This window comes from Schistocerca americana, chromosome 2 (genome assembly GCF_021461395.2).
Source record: "Schistocerca americana isolate TAMUIC-IGC-003095 chromosome 2, iqSchAmer2.1, whole genome shotgun sequence".
In the NCBI taxonomy this organism is placed as follows: Eukaryota; Metazoa; Arthropoda; class Insecta; order Orthoptera; family Acrididae; genus Schistocerca; species Schistocerca americana.
The window spans coordinates 660,401,997-660,424,535 of NC_060120.1; positions in this window are offsets into that span (position 1 = coordinate 660,401,997).

Below are 22,539 nucleotides of genomic sequence, written 5' to 3' on the forward strand. Positions count from 1 at the left end.
TTCTAAGATAAGTCGTAGGGTCAGTATTGCCTCACGTATTCCAATATTTCTACGGAATCCAAACTGATCTTCCCTGAGGTCGGCCTCTACCAGTTTTTCCTGTTCCCCACTAATATAACTAAATTAACATTTAATAACTAGACGAGGGATTATATTCGTAATATCTAACCTCGGTAGAGGTGGGTGGGCGCAGTAAAAGCATACTTATGACAATATTTCACGAATACGACCAGTGACCGCAAGAGTGGTTAGTTGATTGCAGCAAAAACACCGAAAAATGGGCACCAACACCAGAAAGCTCACCAAAGTGCATAATGAAAGCAACTAGTGGACTGTAAAACGGTACAACTGTACAACTGGCTCCTGAAGGGTGTGAACTAATTTCGTGTCTCTATCACATCGGTACTTACAACGCTAGTCCATTTCACCAAACTCGTAAGGCCCCTGTAAACGAGCAAACTTGTTTGTGAAACGCACCCTTGTCTACCAGCGTAATTGTCGAACAAGACCATATACGCTCAAACAATGTTTGTCAGGTTAACCTGACACTTAGGTATTTTTGAGTATTATGACAGAAGTAAGAATGGCCACAAACGCAGACAAAGCAGTCATGGCACTGACTTTGGCACCAAGTTTACGTAATATGGAGAGGAAAACAAGACGCTGGTTCAGGGAATGGCATAATATGATAGATTTACCCGTGAAAATCTGCTAATAGAAATATTACTCTCAGAACCTGATGATTTCATCAAGTTTCTTTGAACGGACAATGAAATCTATAAAAACTTGCTAAGGCCCTCGTAAAAGAACAAACTCGTACGTGAAATTCGCTACGTATGCGCGTGACAAGCCGTACACATACCAATAAAGCTCGTGAACTTTACTTTTGAATCAGACGCTTATTGTGTATTGTAAGTAGGCTGTTTAGGTTTTTTTATTGGTAACGCCACCTCTGTATAAAAAATCACTGGCTGTGCTGTGTGCAATCTGTGGCTGGTTTGCATTGTTGTCTGCCATTGTAGTGTTGGGCAGCGGCAGCTGGATGTGAACAGCGCGTAGCGTTGCGCAGTTGGAGGTGAGAAAAAAAAAAAGAATATTACATCCACCACTGCTGGCGGCTCACCTCCAACTGCGCAACGCTACGCGCTGTTCACATCCAGCTGCCGCTGCCCAACACTACAATGGCAGACAACAATGCAAACCAGCCACAGATTGCACACAGCACAGCCAGTGATTTTTTATACAGAGGTGGCGTTACCAATAAAAAAACCTAAACAGCCTACTTACAGTTTGACGGGAATGGCTACAAATGTAGATAAAGCATTTCTAACGTTGACTCTCACACCGTGTTTAAAGAAGATCAAGAACGAGAAACATGCTTTGACAGAGAATTTTTTTAAAATGAGAGAGAAATATACACATGAAAACCTGTTAATGGAAATGTTATACTCGAACCTGATGATTACATCAACTTCCTGCGGATGGACAATTAAACGTTTAATAATTTGTTTAGACTCACTTACCCCTCACAATGACGAAAAAGACGCAAGTATGCGAAAATTTATTCTCTTCTTCTTGGTACTCTAATGACATTTCATTAAAATACCACAGCTTAGGAACATATACTCCACATCGTCCATGGAAGAACCGGAGAACTTCAATTACCTTTACTTCATTGCACTACCGCTTGTATGTCATGCGAGAATCTTGATTTTGTTCACAACCATTTACCTGCGTAATATATGAGACCTGAGTTTCTCCTGGCGTATACAACTTTCAAATAACTTCCGGGAATTCAGCCAGGTAACACTTTCTGCGACCGCCGATATTTCGGCGGGAGAACACCCCGCCATTTTCAAGGCAAACTGCAACGGACAGACGGCGTACATGCAAATTTAATACCTCGGTTCTCCGACAGAAGCAGGAAAGATAACACACACACACACACACTGAACACTAGTGCCACCAAAGATGACCAAAGTCAGAGCTATCGATAGTGAGACTATGAATTCGCAGGTGAGGCAGCATTGACTCTGTTCCTCTGTTTTTTGACAAGAGAGAGAGCCGGATTCCAAACAGAGTTCATTTAAACAGAAACCTCCATCCCTGTTAACGAGGTTGCTCGCTAATTTAATCTCAACTGCCGCCCTAATGACACTGTCCCAATAGCTGGACGTGCATGCTAATATCTCGGTGTTATTATATAACATGGGGTGACCAGTATCCAAGCAATGTTCGGCAATAGCAGATCTATTTGGCTGCTGTAATCGTGTGTGCCGTTTATGCTCAGTTTGAAACTGAAGAAACTGCAAAAAGGTGGGAATTTAAGGAGATGGGACCTGGATAAACTGAAAGAACCAGAGGTTGTAGAGAGTTTCAGGGAGAGCATAAGGGAACAATTGACAGGAATGGGGGAAAGAAATACAGTAAAAGAAGAATGGGTAGCTCTGAGGGATGAAGTAGTGAAGGCAGCAGAGGATCAAGTAGGTAAAAAGACGAGGGCTAATAGAAATCCTTGGGTAACAGATGAAATATTGAATTTAATTGATGAAAGGAGAAAATATAAAAATGCAGTAAATGAAGCAGGCAAAATGGAATACAAACGTCTCAAAAATGAGATCGACAGAAAGTGCAAAATGGCTAAGCAGGGATGGCTAGAGGACAAATGTAAGGATGTAGAGGCTTGTCTCACTAGGGGTAAGATAGATACTGCCTACAGGAAAATTAAAGAGACCTTTGGAGAGAAGAGAACCACTTGTATGAATATCAAGAGCTCAGATGGCAACCCAGTTCTAAGCAAAGAAGGGAAGGCAGAAAGGTGGAAGGAGTATATAGAGGGTTTATACAAGGGCGATGTACTTGAGGACAATATTATGGAAACGGAAGAGGATGTAGATGAAGATGAAATGGGAGATAAGATACTGCGTGAAGAGTTTGACAGAACACTGAAAGACCTCAGTCAAAACAAGGCCCCGGGAGTAGACAACATTCCATTAGAACTACTGACGGCCTTAGGAGAGCCAGTCCTAACAAAACTCTACCATCTTGTGAGCAAGATGTATGAGACAGGCGAAATACCCATAGACTTCAAGAAGAATATAATAATTCCAATACCAAAGAAAGCAGGTGTTGACAGATGTGAAAATTACCGAACTATCAGTTTAATAAGTCACAGCTGCAAAATACTAACGCGAATTCTTTATAGACGAATGGAAAAACTGGTAGAAGCGGACCTTGGGGAAGATCAGTTTGGATTCCGTAGAAATGTTGGAACACGTGAGGCAATACTAACCTTACGACTTATCTTAGAAGAAAGATTAAGAAAAGGCAAACCTACGTTTCTAGCATTTGTAGACTTAGAGAAAGCTTTTGACAACGTTAACTGGAATACTCTCTTTCAAATTCTGAAGGTGGCAGGGGTAAAATACAGGGAGAGAAAGGCTATTTACAATTTGTACAGAAACCAGATGGCAGTTATAAGAGTCGAGGGGCATGAAAGGGAAGCAGTGGTTGGGAAAGGAGTGAGACAGGGTTGTAGCCTCTCCCCGATGTTATTCAATCTGTATATTGAGCAAGCAGTAAAGGAAACAAAAGAAAAATTCGGAGTAGGTATTAAAATTCATGGAGAAGAAGTAAAAACTTTGAGGTTCGCCGATGACATTGTAATTCTGTCAGAGACAGCAAAGGACTTGGAAGAGCAGTTGAACGGAATGGACAGTGTCTTGAAAGGAGGATATAAGATGAACATCAACAAAAGCAAAACGAGGATAATGGAATGTAGTCAAATTAAATCGGGTGATGCTGAGGGGATTAGATTAGGAAATGAGACACTTAAAGTAGTAAAGGAGTTTTGCTATTTAGGGAGTAAAATAACTGATGATGGTCGAAGCAGAGAGTATATAAAATGTAGACTGGCAGTGGCAAGGAAATCGTTTCTGAAGAAGAGAAATTTGTTAACATCGAGTATAGATTTAAGTGTCAGGAAGTCGTTTCTGAAAGTATTTGTATGGAGTGTAGCCATGTATGGAAGTGAAACATGGACGATAACCAGTTTGGACAAGAAGAGAATAGAAGCTTTCGAAATGTGGTACTGCAGAAGAATGCTGAAGATAAGGTGGGTAGATCACGTAACTAATGAGGAGGTATTGAATAGGATTGGGGAGAAGAGAAGTCTGTGGCACAACTTGACTAGAAGAAGGGATCGGTTGGTAGGACATGTTTTGAGGCATCAAGGGATCACAAATTTAGCATTGGAGGGCAGCGTGGAGGGTAAAAATCGTAGAGGGAGACCAAGAGATGAATACACTAAGCAGATTCAGAAGGATGTAGGTTGCAGTAGGTACTGGGAGATGAAGAAGCTTGCACAGGATAGAGTAGCATGGAGTGCTGCATCAAACCAGTCTCAGGACTGAAGACCACAACAACAACAACAACAACATCTGTCCTCCACGGTCCTGATAGTTTGACCAATATATGCCATGCCGCAGCTACAAGGAATACGATATACACCCGCCTTACGCAGTCCAAGATCATCCTTAACGGAACTCAAAAGTGCTCTAATTTTAGATGGAGGTCGGAAAACACATTTCACATCGTATTTCCGTAAAATACGACCGATCTTATTGGACGTGTTTCCTACGTAAGGCAAAAAGGCAGTAGAATTAGGTGTTGACTCAGAATTATCATCAATCACCCGATGTACAGTTGGTCGATAGCGCAACGCACGTTCAATCTGTTTATCACTATAACCATTTTGACGAAATGTAACTTCAAGATGGGACAGCTCAGCTGGCAAAGTCTCAGCGTCAGAAACGACATGTGCCCTGTGTACCAAGGTACGAAGTACCCCTTCACGCTGAGCCAAATGGTGACAGCTATTAGCTTGTAAGTACAAGTCGGTGTGAGTACGTTTCCTGTAGACTGCATGTCCCAATGATCCATCATCCTTCCTCCTAACCAACACGTCGAGAAAGGGAAGGCAACCATCCTCTTCTACCTCCATCGTAAAACGAATGTTCGTGTGGATCGAGTTCAGATGTTCTAGAAAGACAATCAAATTCTCCCTACCGTGAGGCCAAACAACGAAGGTATCGTCAACGTATCTAAAGAAACAGGCGGGTTTTAAAGGCGCCGACTCCAATGCACGTTCCTCGAAGTCTTCCATAAATAAATTTGCGGTCACAGGAGACAACGGACTACCCATCGCAACTCCATCTGTCTGCTCGTAATACTGGTCATTAAATAAAAAGTAAGTGGATGTCAACACATGCCTAAAGAGATTAGTTAAATCAGCAACAAACCTGGCTTCAATTAACCGCAACGAGTCAGACAGAGGAACATGAGTGAAGAGAGAGACCACATCGAAACTCACTAAAATATCAGAGTCATTCAGCCTCAGTCCCTCAAAACGACGTAAAAAATCAGCTGAGTTCCTGATATGATGTTCACACCGTCCTACTTGTGATGAAGTTCATCAGTGAAGAAGTATTGGAATATGTTTCTAGTTCAGAATCAGATACTGAAATTTCTAATATGCCTATAGTTACTCCACGTCAGCTGAAGTTTTCTAAACAGGGAATGAATCCATGTCAGTACAGAATACTCAACAATTTTTTCGTACCATTTGGTCCTTGTGTTCCTGTGAATATGAATTTCCCTCTAGAACTTTTCTTGCGCTTTCTCTCACAAGAATTTCTTTATATGATAGTCTTAGAACCAAGTAAGCATTACATCAGCTGAGCTGAAAGATTTATTAGGTATACTAATAGCATCATTTTTCGTAGCCTGCCTAGTGTTCGTCTTTATTGGTCATCAGACCCCAACTATCACACTTCTAGATTTTCGACAGACGTACCTTACATTACGTTTTCCCACCAGGATGAGATTGAAAGCGGAACAGTAAGCTTTCCACACCGCAAACACCCACAAAAAATTACTTGATATGGGTTGAGGCATTCCTTGAAGCCAAGGGTGCAATACGAGATCAGAAACCCCTATGGCCGATTCATCGGTAGGGGCAATTCCGTGTTAAGAAATGCTTGGGAATGCGGGTGCCAATGTGGTGCTGCTGTATCCTAGCGAGGAATGAAATTTTCGGCATTTGTTCTTGCGATTGGATAGTGAGCGATCGAACTGGATAACCTTCACCGCGTGAACTGGCAACTTACAACTGGGGCCAAGATAGAGGCCTGTCTAAAAAGTATCCGACCTTTGGCCAGAAAAATATTTCGAATACCTGACGGGGTTGGGACCCTAATCCTCTTCAAAGTAGGCCCTTTGTGCTTGCACACACTTAGCCCCCCTGATCCTTCCACTGCTGAAAACACCTCTGGAAGTCTTCTTTTGGAACGGTGTTCAGCTCCGTTGTCGTGTTTCGCATTATCTCTTCTCTACTCTCAAAACGGGATCATTTCAGTGGCGTCTTCAATTTTGGAAACAACCAGAAGTTGCAAGGAGCCGTGTCTGGAGAGTAGGTATGTTGGCGAACGGCGGTATCCCATGTTTGGCCAAGAAATTTTGGATCAAGTGGGATGAAAGTGCGGTGGCATTGTCGTGATGCAGTTGCCAGTTTTTCGCCGTCCACATGCCTGATCTTTTGCGCCGAACTGCGCCACGGAGTCGCCGGAGAACATCTTGATAGGACTCCTTTGTCACTGTTTGTCCTTCTGGTGCGTATTCATGATGCACGATTCCATGGACATCAAAGAAGACAGTCAGCATCACCTTGGTTTTGCTTCGCACCTGCCGCACTTTCTTCGGCCTTGGAGACTCGGGATGCTTCAATTGCGACGACTGTCTTTTTGTTTCTGGGTCTGATCCGTACACCCATGACTCATCTCCAGTTATCACTATGTTAAGAAACCCAGGATCATTGTTGGTGGAGTCCAGAAGGCCCTGTGCAATGACAAAACGGAGGTCTTTTTGTTCCGGCGACAACAACTTGGGCACGAATTGCGCAGCCACTCGGTGCATGTTAAAATCATCACGCAAAATTGCGCGTGCAGAATCTTTATTCACTCCAACCTCTTAGGCAATCTCCCGCACAGACAAACGACGGTCTGCCATCACCAAATTTTGTACCCTCTCAACAACTGGTGCACTCCGAGCAGTTTGGGGCCTGCTAGAACGCTGGTCACTCTCCGCTGATGTGCGGCCATTTTTTGAATCGGTTGAACCACTCCTTATTTTGTGTTACACCCATCGCATCTACTCCAAACACCTGCTGAATCTTACGAATTCTTTCGCTTTGAGAGAATCACCAAGCTTTTGACAAAATTTGATGCAGTGTCTTTACTCAACACGTTCAGTCATCTTGAGAGAATCGGTAATCCGACGAACAAGTTGTGTAGCACCTCACTCCGAGACCGACAGGCAGCGACTGACGCGCTGGAAGGCGGGAACAAAATACACGCAGTCAGGTGGCGATAGCGGTGAGTCACACGTGTCCTGTACAGTGATCACTCATTAAAAGACACTATTCACTCCCTTTAAATACGGTGATTCCTTGATGGTATTACAAACTTTCAGAAGGGTAAAACTATCAATTTGAGGCAAGTGGTCGGAAATTATATGCGGAAATCCTTTTGGTACCTCTAGTACTGCAAAGGAATACATATACGGGTACTGATGCTGCCAAGATTCAGGGTAGACAACTTTCAAAGGTGGCAGTATGGATCAAATGATTTAAATGGCTCTAAGCACTATGGGACTTAATATCTGAGGTCATCAGTCTCCTAGACTTAGAACTACTTAAACCAGACTAACCTAAGTACATCACACACATCCATTCACGAGGCAGGATTCGAACCTGCGACCGCAGCAACGGCGCGGTTCCAGACTGAAGCGCATAGAACCGCTCGTTCACAGAGGCCGGCTTGTTTAGATCAAAACAAGAAAAAAAATTGCTGGTAAACATGGGCTCTTAACATGTGTAACTTAAGAGCTATGTACACTTTCTTATCTTCGATACTGTGAAATACATATCACCTACTGCAAGTTCTTTGGTTTCCACATTTCTGGAGGAGATAGTACACACCACAACAAGAAAAAACTGTCCAGTAAATATGGGCTCTAACATGCATAATCCCCCTCTTAAGTGCTATGGACATTTGTATCAGAGGTAGCACAACGATTTTCGCTTATAACTTTCAGCTAGGTCATTTTTGGACCAGGGTCTGTTAACTCAAGTTGATACATTTAAACTTTTCCATCTTCCCGGAAAGTGTGTAACATAGGGATAGGAAAAACCGACCAGTTAAAACCGATACCGGTGTTTTTATTGTGAATAACCGGTACATTTCGCAATTTCTTAGGTCTCAGTTATGGCAAGTCTTTCTAATTTTCACTAACAACCGAGTAAAAACCCGAAATATATAGCAGCAGTCCCAAGTTCTTCCTTCTTAAATGTACCATTTAATAAAAACTCAATTTTATTCGTAGAATTTGTATTGGTTTGAAACATTGGGTTGTTATACTGTAGAAAACGAGAAAAACGATCAGTGCTATTTTAATAACAAGAATTGGTACAGCATTGCTGAGACAATAACGTATCTGTTGCCGTGTCTTGGTTTATGGCGCGTCCAAAACTAGATCTTTAATCTAAATGGTAGTTTCTCGCTGTCTTTGGCGAACATTCGTTGTATTACAAAGCGGCACCAACCCTAGCCTGGAAATATTTTTACGGTATAACGTAGCAACTAAGTACAATGTTTTATTTGACTTCAAAAATTAAAGATTTGTCTGACATTTCTAAGAAATAATAAAAGAGAAAGTAAATTATGGTAACAGTAATAAATTAAAAACCCTACAACAATTCATTCGTAGCATACAATTAAAATACAAAGTAGCTGATCTCCTGCCTGTGTTTACATAATATGCCTTTATCTGCATGTAGCCCTTGAAAACGGGCAAATTAACACGAAAAACGCACTTCTTCAAAAATGGCCCTGAGCACTATGCGACCTAACTTCTGAGGTCATCAGTCGCCTAGAACTCAGAACTAATTAAACCTAACTAACCTACGGACATCACGCACATCCATGCCCGAGGTAGGATTCGAACCTGCGACCGTAGCGGTCGCTCGGCTCCAGACTGTAGAGCCAAGAACCGCACGGCCACTCCGGCCGGCTCCGCACTTCTTCAACCTGTTTTCACCCTTTAGCACAGACTGTTCATAATGCCCAAATAGTGGCCCGATTTCCGATTACGTCATTTCTGAGCACTTTGGAAAAATTAGAATCAACGGAGAATACTGGTATTTTTTACGGTATTCAGTCACTTATCGCATTTCGAGAAAAACAGCGAACGGTGGACAGAGTACGTTTTCTTTTTTTGGCTATTTAATTTAACATTTTGATTCTGTGTATCTTCAGAGTGTCAAAATCGATCGTTGTTCGATTTTTTTTTGAAAATAATGGAGATAATAACCCGAAAATTGGTTATTTCCGAGACCAATAATCATTTACATACCCGTCTGTGTTGCGTACGTGTACAATGTATGTTACGTTAATATCCGACTATGTTTCCTGTGTGCTTCACTTTCTTTTCTGTTAAGTTTTTCTACCTCTCAGAACGTTTTTCAGTATACAAAATTTTTAAACCTTTGAGATTTAGTTTATTCTGTACACATTAATAGCTGGAGTTTCTTTTATGAAACTGTTTGTTCTAAATAGATCCAATCGCTAGTGCAATTAGTTTTTATCCTTGGTGTCAGCTTATGCGCCAATATGTGATCTTTGTATTCACAATTTCTTCATATATTTGTTGCAAGAAATACAAATTGAAAAACAAAGTGAGTATTCAGCATTCGAAAAAGTCTCCTCTAACGAAAAAGATGTCTTTCGAAGACTGCAATGTCGAAAGCGCATTACAGAGTTCATGGTTATGTTGAAGATGTCCTATCGTTAGATAGGGTCTTTTGAACCGTAACTATACGGTTCACTCATTCGCTGCGTCAGACAGAAGTGCTATTGGCTGCAGCGTGCTGACCACGTCCGTATACAAGGAAAACACGTCCTCTGCCAAAGTAAGCTAATACACCGACGGAAAAAAAATCACGACACCAAGCAGGAGTTGTGCGACATAAAGGAAAGCTGCTAGGTGAGTTTCTACTTCTGAAAAAGGATATCTATTTAAATTTCGCGCCAGTCGCATAAGAGTGGTGGTTGTAGCGCCGCTGTGACGCTGCAAATCAGATATACTTTACTGACACGCTTTCTATACACGCTTTGTAAGAAATCGTCCAATATGGTCGTTGAATTGGGAATGTCGGATTTGCAGGCTGTTTTATTTGGTCATTTTGCAACTCCTCCATGCCATTGTGAGTACATACACTGACGGAAAGAAAATCACAGCACCCAAAAATAATTAATGTAGACCAATGAAATTTCTGGAATACATTTGTCTACGTAACACATTTAGGTGATTAACATTACAAGATCACGGGTTAATGTAAGCGCGACGTAAGCCACTGCAAATGTGAATTGCTGGTACACTATTAAACTGTGTAACCGGTGTAATGTTCGTGAGCGTTGGTTACCTTTGAGACTGGACGTAGTGAGTTGATGTTAGTCAAGAATACCTTTAAGGGCACACAGTCGTGAGGGAACTCCCATAAGGAATCAATGCTAAAACGAGCAAACGTCAGGTACACTTTCTGAAGTAACTAATGGAGATAAAGACCTGAAACTTTTACAGTGTACAGCTGAAACATCATTCTCAAATCACATTAAAAATGGTTAATGTATTTTATATATTTCATGAGTAATCATTTTTTTGTTCTATAAGACAAAAAATTAAAACTTTTCTAAACACCTTGGAGCTTGTAAATCTGTTCTTTTTATCACTACTGGCCTATTTTTTTATCTAATTAATCATCTTTATATTAACAAGGGATACTGTAAGTCTGATGTCTGTAGTAGTCATAGTTTTTGAGAAAAGTGTACCAGAAGGTCAAAAATGTAGTTTTAAGAAAAATGGTATTAAAGTTTTACATGCAAGAAAGTAATGTACAATGTCATACAGACATACTTTTAAAACATTCCAGGGCTATACTGTGGCTCAGCTTCTTGATCTTTATCTTCTTTTCTTTGATCTTCTGGCTATCCTGGCCTCCTTGGTAGCATTTCCTGCAGAAATATCACCGTAACGGATACGGTCCATGTCAATCTTTTTCAGTCCCCTTTCAGTATTGATACCATACTTTGTTCCCAAGAGTCTTAATACATCAGTCTTCTTTGACACACCAGCATTGAAGCACATCACTGCATCATGAACACCAAATTTTAATGTTTCTTTTTCTAAAGAAAACAGTTTTTGGTAGCCTTGTCCAAATGACGGAATTCAAACTTTCATTTGGGTTTTGAGTTTTTCCATGGAGACACTTTTTCAAGTGCTCTTGTCGGCTAAGGTCTCTGAAAATGGGTTTCACAGCTAGCAGGATTCTTTCTGGAATTGAATGTTTGTGCTTATAGCTGGAAGATGTAGCTGGGTTGTTGAATTTGCACCAGCTGTCAGGTCCCCGTGGGCAAAGGTTATGTTGTGGTTCCTCATCTGTTGAAATTTTGTGAAAGAATATAGCCCAGATGGCTCTCCTCATTGCTTCTACATTGTTGCAGTTATTTCTAATGGCCATACCATACTAAGTCTGGATCCTGTCTATTTCAGCCTTTGTCAGGCCCTCTTTACCACCTAACATTTTTCCTTACATATCTTTAGAAGTCGTGATCCCATTCTTTTCTGTACATGTCCTATACATTCCAGTTTATTAATTTCGACTCTAGGCCCATGAGGTTTATCTTCTACCACTTTCTGATAAGCCTTACTGTCCCCGTTCCCAAGATTGTATAGAGGATACCTCTTGACTGCACAGACCTTTTGAAAATGTTAGCAACACCAGCCATTCCATGCCTCCACTAGAACTATCATAGCCCTTTTTGCACACATGTTGTATACTGGGATTTTTGCTACAGATGTCACAGAACTTAGTAATAATTTCAATATCCAGAACCTTCCCAGTATCAAAAGAAGTTGCTGACACAATGCCATTTAGGGATGTATGCCCACGTTTCTGCCAACTGCCATCAAAACCAGCAGAAATTTGCCTTGGGTCAGATTTCGTATCATTCAACTGAACTGCTTCTTTGGCTGCTTTCAACACTGTAGATTCACTTACCCCAGCTACAACTGCACCAATGGTCTTGTTGTAAACATCAAACTTTCTTGGAGGTGGAGGAATGTTCATCACTGCACAAAGAACAGCAACTGCACTTTGCCCTTTTCCAATAGATCTAAGTGCATACACTAATCTTATATTGGTTTCATACAATCTGCTTCTTGTTACGTGGGATGACATTGTATTGGCAGTACAGCTACATTCCAAACATGTCAAAACTAAATTACAAACAATTCCCTTGGTTTTCACCACATCTTCGTGCAAAGTAACGTTTCCACCACAGTTTTTACAATTTGTGTGTTTTTCGATAAGTTCACGTAATAACCTCATGGAGATCAGTGGAGTTTGTGTCAGTAACAACAGAAACACTGTTCACACCACATATTGCATTGTCACGCATTTGAGAGGCACTTGGAAAACCGGCAGCACCTAGAAGCTTCTTACTTGAGGCACTGACACTCGCACTGACTTCACTTTCAATATTATTTTCTGCCCTCTGTTCAAAACTAGCAGTTTCGCGGTTTATTTTTACATATTTATTTCCACGAAACTTAGGCTTATATCCAAACTTCCTTATTCTACCCATTGTGTTATAACGTTTCACAAAGTCATTACATTTGTATCACCAAAACGAAAACAACTAGGATAAAGAAACTGACAAACGACAGTCGACAATGCAGACAAGCTGGCAAACATCAGAAGAGTATTTATATCCGTGGAACATAAATGATTGTTGTACTATGGTCAATGCTGACTACTGCTCAAGACACAGCAAAAATGGACGTGGCGCTAGTTACCATGCTTCACGAATAAATTAATAACTCGGAATCTAATAATCAGATTTGTATGAAACAAACGGCATTTTGTAGCCAAATAATTGGAGCATAGATTAAGACTAAAATAATTCTTTTTTTTTTAGCCTGTTCGCGACTGCGTCCCAAGGCGACAAATACGCCATTATCAACATCTCACTGAGTTTGAACGAGACAGTGTAATAGGGCTACGAGAAGCTGGATGTTTCTTCTGTGATACTGCAGAAAGACTTGGCAGGAATGCAGCCACTGTACATGATGGCTAGCAGTGGGGGTCAAGAGAAGGCGCGGTCGCAAGAAGACCAGGCTCCGGACAGCAACGTGGCACCACCGAGAGTGGAGACCATCGTGTTCGGCGTATGGCTTTGTCTCGTAGAACTGTATCTGCAGTAGCAATTTGAGCAGCAGTTGGCACCACGTTGACATGATGAACTGTCACAAGTCAGTTACTTCAATGACCGCTCGGAGCCAGACGCCCTGTAGCATGTATTTCACTGACTTTCAGATGAAAGTCGGTTCTGCCTCGGTGCCAGCGATGACCGTGTGTTGATCAGAAGGAAACCAGCTGAGGGCCAGCAACCAACCTGTCTGCGTGCTCGAGGGACTGAGTCTACACCTCGAGTTACCGTCCTCGGTGGGTTTCCTCTGGCAGCAAGACCACTCTCGTGGTTATCCCACCCACCCTGACTGCAAAACTATATGTCAGTCTGGTGAGCCGACCTATTGTGTTGCCTTTCATGAGCACATTCCAGTTGGTGTTTTCCAGCAGGATAACGCTCGCCCACATGCCACTGTAGCAACTCAACATACTCTACAGGGTATCAAAATGGTTCAAATGGCTCTGAGGACTATGGGACTTAACATCTATGGTCATCAGTCCCCTAGAACTACTTAAACCTAACTAACCTAAGGACATCACGCAACACCCAGTCATCACGAGCCAGAGAAATTCCCTGACCCCGCCGGGAATCGAACCCGGGAACCCGGGCGCGGGAAGCGAGAACGCTACCGCACGACCACGAGTTGTGGACCACTGGGTATCGACATGTTGCCTTGGCCTGCTAGATCACCAGATTTGTCTCTAATCGAGTAAGCACATATGGTGTATTATTGGACGACAACTCCAGCGTCATCCACAAATAGCATAACCGATCGAGCAAGTGCGACAGGCGTGGAACTCTTATCCCACAAACTAACATCCGGCATCTGTACAACACAATGCATGCACGTTTGCATGCTTGCATTCAACATTCTGGCGGTTACACCAGTTAATAGTGTACCAGCATTTCACATTAGCAATGACTTACGTCGCGCTAACCCGAGATCTTGCGATGTTAATCACCTAAATGTGATACGTAGACAAATGTATTCCCGAAATTTCATTGCCCTACATTAATTATTTTTGGGTGCTGTGATTTTCTTTCCGTCAGTGTATGTACTCACCATGGCATGGCGGAGTTGGAAAATGACCAAGTTAAACAGCCTGCGCCGCGCGGGATTAGCCGAGCGGTCGTGGCGCTGCAGTCATGGACTGTGCGGCTGATCCCGGCGGAGGTTCGAGTCCTCCTTCGGGCATGGGTGTGTGTGTTTGTCCTTAGGATAATTTAGGTTAAGTAGTGTGTAAGCTTAGGGACTGATGACCTTAGCAGTTAAGTCCATTAAGATTTCACACACATTTCTTAAACAGCCTACAAATCCGACGTTCCCAATGCAATGCCCATATTGAACGATTTCTTCCAAAGTGCATAAAGATCATTAATCGTCAGGGACGCATTTAAGTGCAGGCTATGTAAGCTATAGACCCTCTCCCTCCTAGCGCCGTGATGAAGAAAATCTGTATTCCTCCTGCAGTCAGGCCAACATCCCGGCTATGGGCTCGCTCCACAGACTACAGACTATGGGTTCACACCAAAAAAATTAGTAATAAAAATATTTATCAATGCTGTGGTGCGAGCCCACGTATAATAAAAAAAAACACGTACTTCGCGCTCCCTCGCGTCATATCCCAGTGCTAGTTGCTCGAACGTGTGGCGCTCTAGTTGGCAAAACCACTGTAAGGTGGCAGGCAAACCCAACACCTTCCATGAAAACCCTGACATGGTAGCAAATCCGGTAATGTGTCACATAGCTCCTGACATTAAATTAACCAAAGTAGTACGATCAACGAGTGAGCAAATGGAATACCACAGACTAACACAAGAACGCCTAAATGCATGTCATACCTCGCCACCATGAAACAGACGCAGTTCCGAGGGGAGAAATGAGAACAGAAGCCGAGAGCAGAACCGTGTTAAGCTAGAAGGCCCTACGATAAGGGACGGACACCCACATCTCCGGCCGACCGCCAAGACCACCCCCCCAACCCATGTTAAAAGATAGAGCCCCCCAGAAGAACAGTATTGATCTTACGATAACACTAAAAGGGCCACACCAGCTGCAAGTTTTAGCGTGAGACTATACGCGTCTCTGTTACGTTGCAAACGTTAAAAACGTTGCCCCACCACGAAAAGTATAACGTTTCTCATTGGATAGACAGAATTTTTGTAGGCAGATCTTAAGGTTAACATTGAGACCCTGATTGGTCAGTTGAAAACACAGCCAGATACCTTTTTCTTAAACCCACTTCAGTAAATTGTAGTAAAGAGAAGTTAGAGAGAGAGTTGCTTCCGAGACGGCGAGGTGCGTGGAGCCGTGCCGCCTGCCGCCCCCTGACTAACCACCGACAAGGTAATGAAAGCACGCGATGCCGAAGAAGAGTGACAAGGCTTCACTCAGAACTGCAGAAGTCTCATCTGTTCCATCCCCTTTTTGCGTAATACTAGTGTCGATCGTCAATTAACGCTCATGGTATTCACATTTGCTATCAGAAGTTAAAAATCTGAAACGCGATGATTTTTCTGCTATATAATTATTGAGAAGCCACATCAGCCACTGTAATTTACGACAAGTTAAATAAGTAATATAAGATAACTGAGGGTCACTGTAGACCATTTTGATAGTTTTCTCTTTTATGAAACTTAATTTAAACCTAGATTATAGATGTGATATGGCATAGGTCTTCCTTCGATCCATTATAGAACTTGGAAACCCATTCAGGGAATATTCGTTCACATTTTTGTTGAACGCAGTTGGTTTTTATCATCCTATATTAAAAAATTTCCTTTTGTCAATAGTGCAATTTATAAACAATCTTTTGTGAATAGAATAAAAATTCCAATGGTAAACTCAACTACTTTCTCGACGTTATTTTACCAGCTAACTAAAAATAGGAAAGCCTTGAACCCCTTCCACTAAATTTAGTTAGTATTAAGATTATCTTACGGGGAGTGCAGTGGAGCTGACGCTGAAATCATTAAGTATTTTATTATATCACCGCTAGTCTCATTGAACTCATGTCATGTGTGGTCTGGCGTCTCCTTACCAGCAACAGCTCCCAGGTTCAAACTAGTCAATTCCCTAAAAAACACGCTCAGAGCGTCGTTGCGCGAAAGTGGTAGGGAGACACGACTTAGAACAAACAGACACCACGCAGAATGTTAGACCACTAAAACATTTTTTAAATTTTGTTTAAGGGAATTTTCGCACTTTGAAATGAGCTGGATTTCGCGAAAAGCTTTTTCTTGCGTACCTCGTATCATACGAACCAGAACCCCACAAACGTCAAAAGTGTTTCCTTAATATCGAGGTCGTTCTAAGGACGAACCTGTCACTAATCATCACAAACATTAGTAGAGAAATATAATTATCAAAATTTAAGTTCCTTGTTAGAGGACAGGCTCAGTATTTTGGCTTCACTCACCACTGAAAGTGGTATTTTAAGACAACTACGTTATCAAGATGTAAGTAGTGTCATTAATATGATGTGTAGGCGCAAACAAATTAGCCAATAAGGTGAAAACTTCCTGGCCGGACCGGGACTCGAACGCTGGACCTTTTCTTTCGCTGGAAAGCCTTGAACGCAGAAGTCGGAACGTCCGGGTTCGAGTCATGGTCCAGCAGACATTAAGGTTATTTAAAATATTTATTTTAAGACCGCATATTTGTCTAAGTATTGTACTGAAATTAAATATAAATAAATCTTCTTTTTTCAATCTTATTGGCCTAACACACACTGAAACATTCCTCTCGTCCCTCGACGAGTTTCCACGACGTCACGCGAAATCACACTCGCGTCCGCAGCTAGAATCCACACCCTCCTGTCGGTTTACTGCTTCACGGATTTACTGCTCCACAGATTGAATAGGAAATGTTAACTGGCTGACTCGGTTCAATTTCCTAAGCTGCTACATATGTAAAATCAGTCTAACATAAGGGTCACCAGTCTCGCTTTGTCCCGCAAGGCAGGGTTAAACTTCGCGGTTTCAAAGTCAGTAATTAAAAGCCCTGTTGCTACCTAACTTCTTTCAGGTGAGATTTCCAGATCTGATCACGCTATAGAAAGAAGTATACGCCAACAATTCCTTCAATTGGCTGCTTGCAAATACGGGTGTTAATTACTTCAACAACCAACTGGAACACAGTTCAGTCAATAAGAAAAAGGCCACTAAAAACATTCCCAGATTTGCACGAAAACAAATGAAATTTATAGGTCAAATAACTTTACCTAAGTTCGTTAAGTTTTATCTAACCACCGCTTCCACCTAGCTAATATCTCCACGCTTCCTTTGAGCTCTAAGAAAACGACGCCCATGCACAGGAACTCGCTTTCGAATACTTTGTAGGTGTTTCGTAACGGAAACGCAACTCCGTTGATTCCGAAGGATCACTAATTACATATTACTGAAATTATAAAATTAAAAAACACGAAACTTGGCTCTAGAGGGTTCACTTCTCGCCACCTCAACTCCACGAGTGTTACCGGCCGTTTCTCTCGATTTCGCGAGCTACAAAACACTCCACGAAGTGAACATATAGTCCTTCTAAGCAATCAGAATCTGGAGCAGAATGAAGGCCTTCTCATGGACCGTTACTTGCTCCTGCTTACCGCACTCCTCTAAGGCGCTGCCTTTAAGCACGTTTTATACAAAAGCCATCATGCCAAAATTTCTCTCCAGCCCCGTCGGCTCCAAGCGGTAATTAGTGGAAAATCCGTTCCACCCGCCCCAGGTTGAAGCGAGTATCCTTCCCCATAAATCACCATGCTGTCGTGGCCGAGGGGAGAGCACACGGGCACCATCAGAAAATGAGTCGTTACAACATGTTTGCTTAAGTTACAATATTTCCTTTTTAAATTGATGTACTTATTTTTACTTGGGCATGTTCTTTTCTTTTTAATACGGTTGTTCACTGTCATATTAATAAATCTTGTTGAATACCTTCATAATTTTAATTCTTTTTTCTTAGTTTTACCAATTTCTTAAATCATAAATTGTACAGCAAAGTAGTGTCCAGTTCTTAAAGCGGTAAACCGTCGAATCTTATAATATATTCATAGATCGCTGGTTCGAATCGAGCCTGACAGAATATTTTAACTTATTTGTAAAAAGACTCGATATTCCTCTCATACAAAAACGAAATCACAGTTACAAAACTTCGCCACACCGATCAAAAACAGAGTATTATTGACATCTTCAACTTTTGTAGTCTTGTCTTCCTCAGTTGCGTGTAATATTACGGTATATTGATAATTTTTGCTTATGGTCGGTCTGAAAGCAACTCATTGGCACTAAAATTGTGTTTTATTCAGTTGCTGTCAGACGGTCCGTAAGTAAAAATTATCAATATACCGTAAGAGTATTATTGTTTCTTCCTTGGCATTTACATGCGCTTACATTTGCAGTTGCTGTTCACATATGTCACGTTCAAAAAGATATGTCCCACTTAATGTGAACACGTTTTATATATTTTTAAAAGTTTTGTACGAAATACGAAAATGGCATCAGCAAGAACTCTTTGTAGCAGTTGTTTAAATGGTGGGATATATTATACATAGCTTCACATTAATCTTAGTCTGAGCAATGAGCTACTGAGGATGAACACATGTACTCTGCGTACAAACTATTCATTTTTTTGGAAACAATTTTTAGCAGTGAATATATCACCATGCGCCCATTCTACAACGAGGTGTAGGACAATGAGATTTTGTATACAGTGAGATACAAAGCATCTACACCATGGAGGTAACACAAACGTAAGGGCTGTGATGTTCATGAGGGTAAACTAACGTCAGTGTCTGTAGCAGACTTACTTCATCTTTATCTAAAATGATGAAACTTACAAAGTTTAAACAACAATGATCCTAGCTGGACAGCACAAAACCGAACTCTATTTTAATATAGGAAAATAGGCAGTTTTCTGTGGTGACACAGTACTTTTCTTTAGTCATTATAGATTACCAGGGTACTGTGTCTCTTGGAACTCACAGTGTCTCTGGCAACCACATTCGATGCACCAGAGCCACACACACTTCCTTCCTTCCTCACTCGCAGCTGCACCACTTCTTATGGTCTGCTGTTCTGAGCCCGTCTGCACTCCGAATTGTTTCTTTTAACCACTCAAGACATTGTAAGTGACTTGAAATAGTATAAAGTTGGTGACAATGCCAATGTGTCTACTATTATAACACAGTTTTTAACTCTTTCAGATAATACTGCAGTTATAACAAAACCATTTCCCATGTTTAGTTTAAAATATTTAGGCTATCATACGTAACAAATAAAAATAAAAACCGACATTCGTGAAATGGAATAAAATTAAATATTCCAATAGTAACGCAATGTAACAGTGTTACATAATGTGTTACGGGTCTCTAGTGTCACAACTGCACTTCCTGTTGACTCCAACATTTCCGGGGCCTCATCCTTCCTAAAGAATTTCATTTTGCGTGACTTCATTAATGTTAGTAAATATTAAAGCCATTTCAAAGGTGTTTGCCTAGACAAAAGTCCCAAGTTCAAGTCACAGTCCAGCACATACTTTTAACCTGCCAGGAAATTCAAATGGGCGCACAGTCAACTGCCAACTGCAGACTGTAGAAACAATCCCATACTCCACCGTTTCTCAAACACTGGTGTTCGCTCATATATGTCAGGTGTATCGAGAAATTTTTAAGGTCTTCTAATCTTCCGCAGATAAAATATGAAGAACATAAAACATTCATCGCCATTCATTTCTTGGAGTAGTCCATTTTGCAAGAAACCGGCCATCATTATATGTGATTATACCCGTAATAACAATAAAAAATGTATTTTAAGTACTTTGTGTGGTTGCTTTTTTGTATCGAGGAACAATATCACACGTAGGAGTATCGCGAAGGTTTGAAACGTTCGTTGAAGTGCCCCAGAGGAAAAAAACATCACGGCACAAGGCTGTGGCTAAGCGAGTCTCCACAATATCCTACCTTCCAGATTTAATTCTGTAAGGTACGCCAGAGCACTGACATGTTCGGAAGGTAGAAGAAGAGCTATTGGCGGAAGTAAATCTACATCTACATTTATAATCGGCAAGCCACCCAACGGTGTGTGACAGAGGGCACTTTACGTGCCACTGTCATTACCTCCCTTTCCTGTTCCACTCGCGTATGGTTTGCGGGAAGAACGACTGCCGGAAAGCCTCCTTGCGCGACCGAATCTCTCTAATTTTGCATTCGTGACCTCCTCGGGAGGTATAAGTACTGGGAAGCAATATATTCGATACCTCATCCAGAAACGCACCCTCTCGAAACCTGGACAGCAAGCTACACCTCTCTTGAAGAGTCTGCCACTTGAGGTTGCTATACATCTCCGTAACGCTATCACGCTTACCAAATAACCCTGTGACGAAACGAGCCGCTCTTCTCTGGATCTTCTCTATCTCCTCTGTCAACCTGACCTGGTACGGATCCCACACTGATGAGTAACACTCAAGTATAGGCCGAACGAGTGTTTTGTAAGCCACCTCCTTTGTTGATGGACTACATTTTGTAAGGACTCTCCCAATGAATCTGAACCTGGCACCCGCCTTACCAACAATTAATTTTATATGATCATTCCACTTCAAATCGTTCCGTACGCATACTCCCAGATATTTTACAGAAGTAACTGCTGCCAGTGTTTGTTCCGCTATCATATAATCATACAATAAAGGATCCTTCTTTCTATGTATTCGCAATACATTACATTTGTCTACGTTAAGGGTCTGTTGCCACTCCCTGCACCAAGTGCCTATCCGCTGCAGATCTTCCTGCATTTCGCTGCAATTTTCTAATGCTGCAATTTCTATGTATACTACAGCATCATCCGCGAAAAGCCGCATGGAACTTCCAACACTATCTACTAGGTCATTTATATATATTGTGAAAAGCAATGGTCCCATAACACTCCCCTGTGGTACGCCAGAGGTTACTTTAACGTCTGTAGACGTCTCTCCATTGAGAACAACATGCTGTGTTCTGATTGCTAAAAACTCTTCAATCCAGCCACACAGCTGGTCTGATATTCCGCAGGCTCTTACTTTGTTTATCAGGCGACTGTGCGGAACTGTACCGAACGCCTTCCGGAAGTCAAGGAAAATGGCATCTAGCTGGGAGCCTGTATCTAATATTTTCTGGGTCTCATGAACAAATAAAGCGAGTTGGGTCTCACACGATAGCCGTTTCCGGGATCCATGTTGATTCCTACAGAGTAGATTCTGGGTTTCCAGAAATGACATGATACGCGATCAAAAAACATGTTCTAAAATCCTACAACAGATCGATGTCAGAGACTTAGGCCAATAGGTTTGCGCATCTGCTCGACGACCCTTCTTGAAAACTGGGACTACCTGTGCTCTTTTCCAATCATTTGGAACCTTCCGTTCTTCTAGAGACTTGCTGTACACCGCTGTTAGAAGAGGGGCAAGTTCTTTCGCGTACTCTGCGTAGAATCGAATTGGTATCCCGTCAGCTTCAGTGGACTTTTCTCTGTTGAGTGATTTCAGTTGCTTTTCTATTCCTTGGACAATTATTTCGATGTCAGCCATTTTTTCGTTCGTGCGAGGATTTAGAGAAGGAACTGCAGTGCGGTCTTCCTCTGTGAAACAGCCATGGAAAAAGGTGTTTAGTATTTCAGCTTTACGCGTGTCATCCTCTGTTTCAATGCCATCATCATCCCAGAGTGTCTGGATATGTTGTTTCGATCCACTTACCGATTTAACGTAAGACCAGAACTTCCTAGGATTTTCTGTCAAGTCGGTACATAGAATTTTACTTTCGAATTCACTGAACGCTTCACGCGTAGTCCTCCTTACGCTAACTTTGACATCGTTTAGCTTCTGTGTGTCTGAGGGTGTTTGGCTGCGTTTTAACTTGCAGTTGAAACGTCCCCTTTGAACAATTATACACGACTGTCCTTAAACTGATACACAATATTTTTTTTAGCGCAACGCAATCTGACTTTCAAAAATCCCTACAAAAGAATGGCCCTGACTAACATTAAACTATACCTTTCACAAATCACTTACCTCACAAAAATCTTCGCTGCTCAAGCTACTGCAATACAGCGAGCGCCACTACTGCCAGCTAAATAAAAGATTCAAACTATGGAAGGCACTAACTACTGATAGGGATAGTTAGCAAATGAAAGATATTAGTAGAGAACA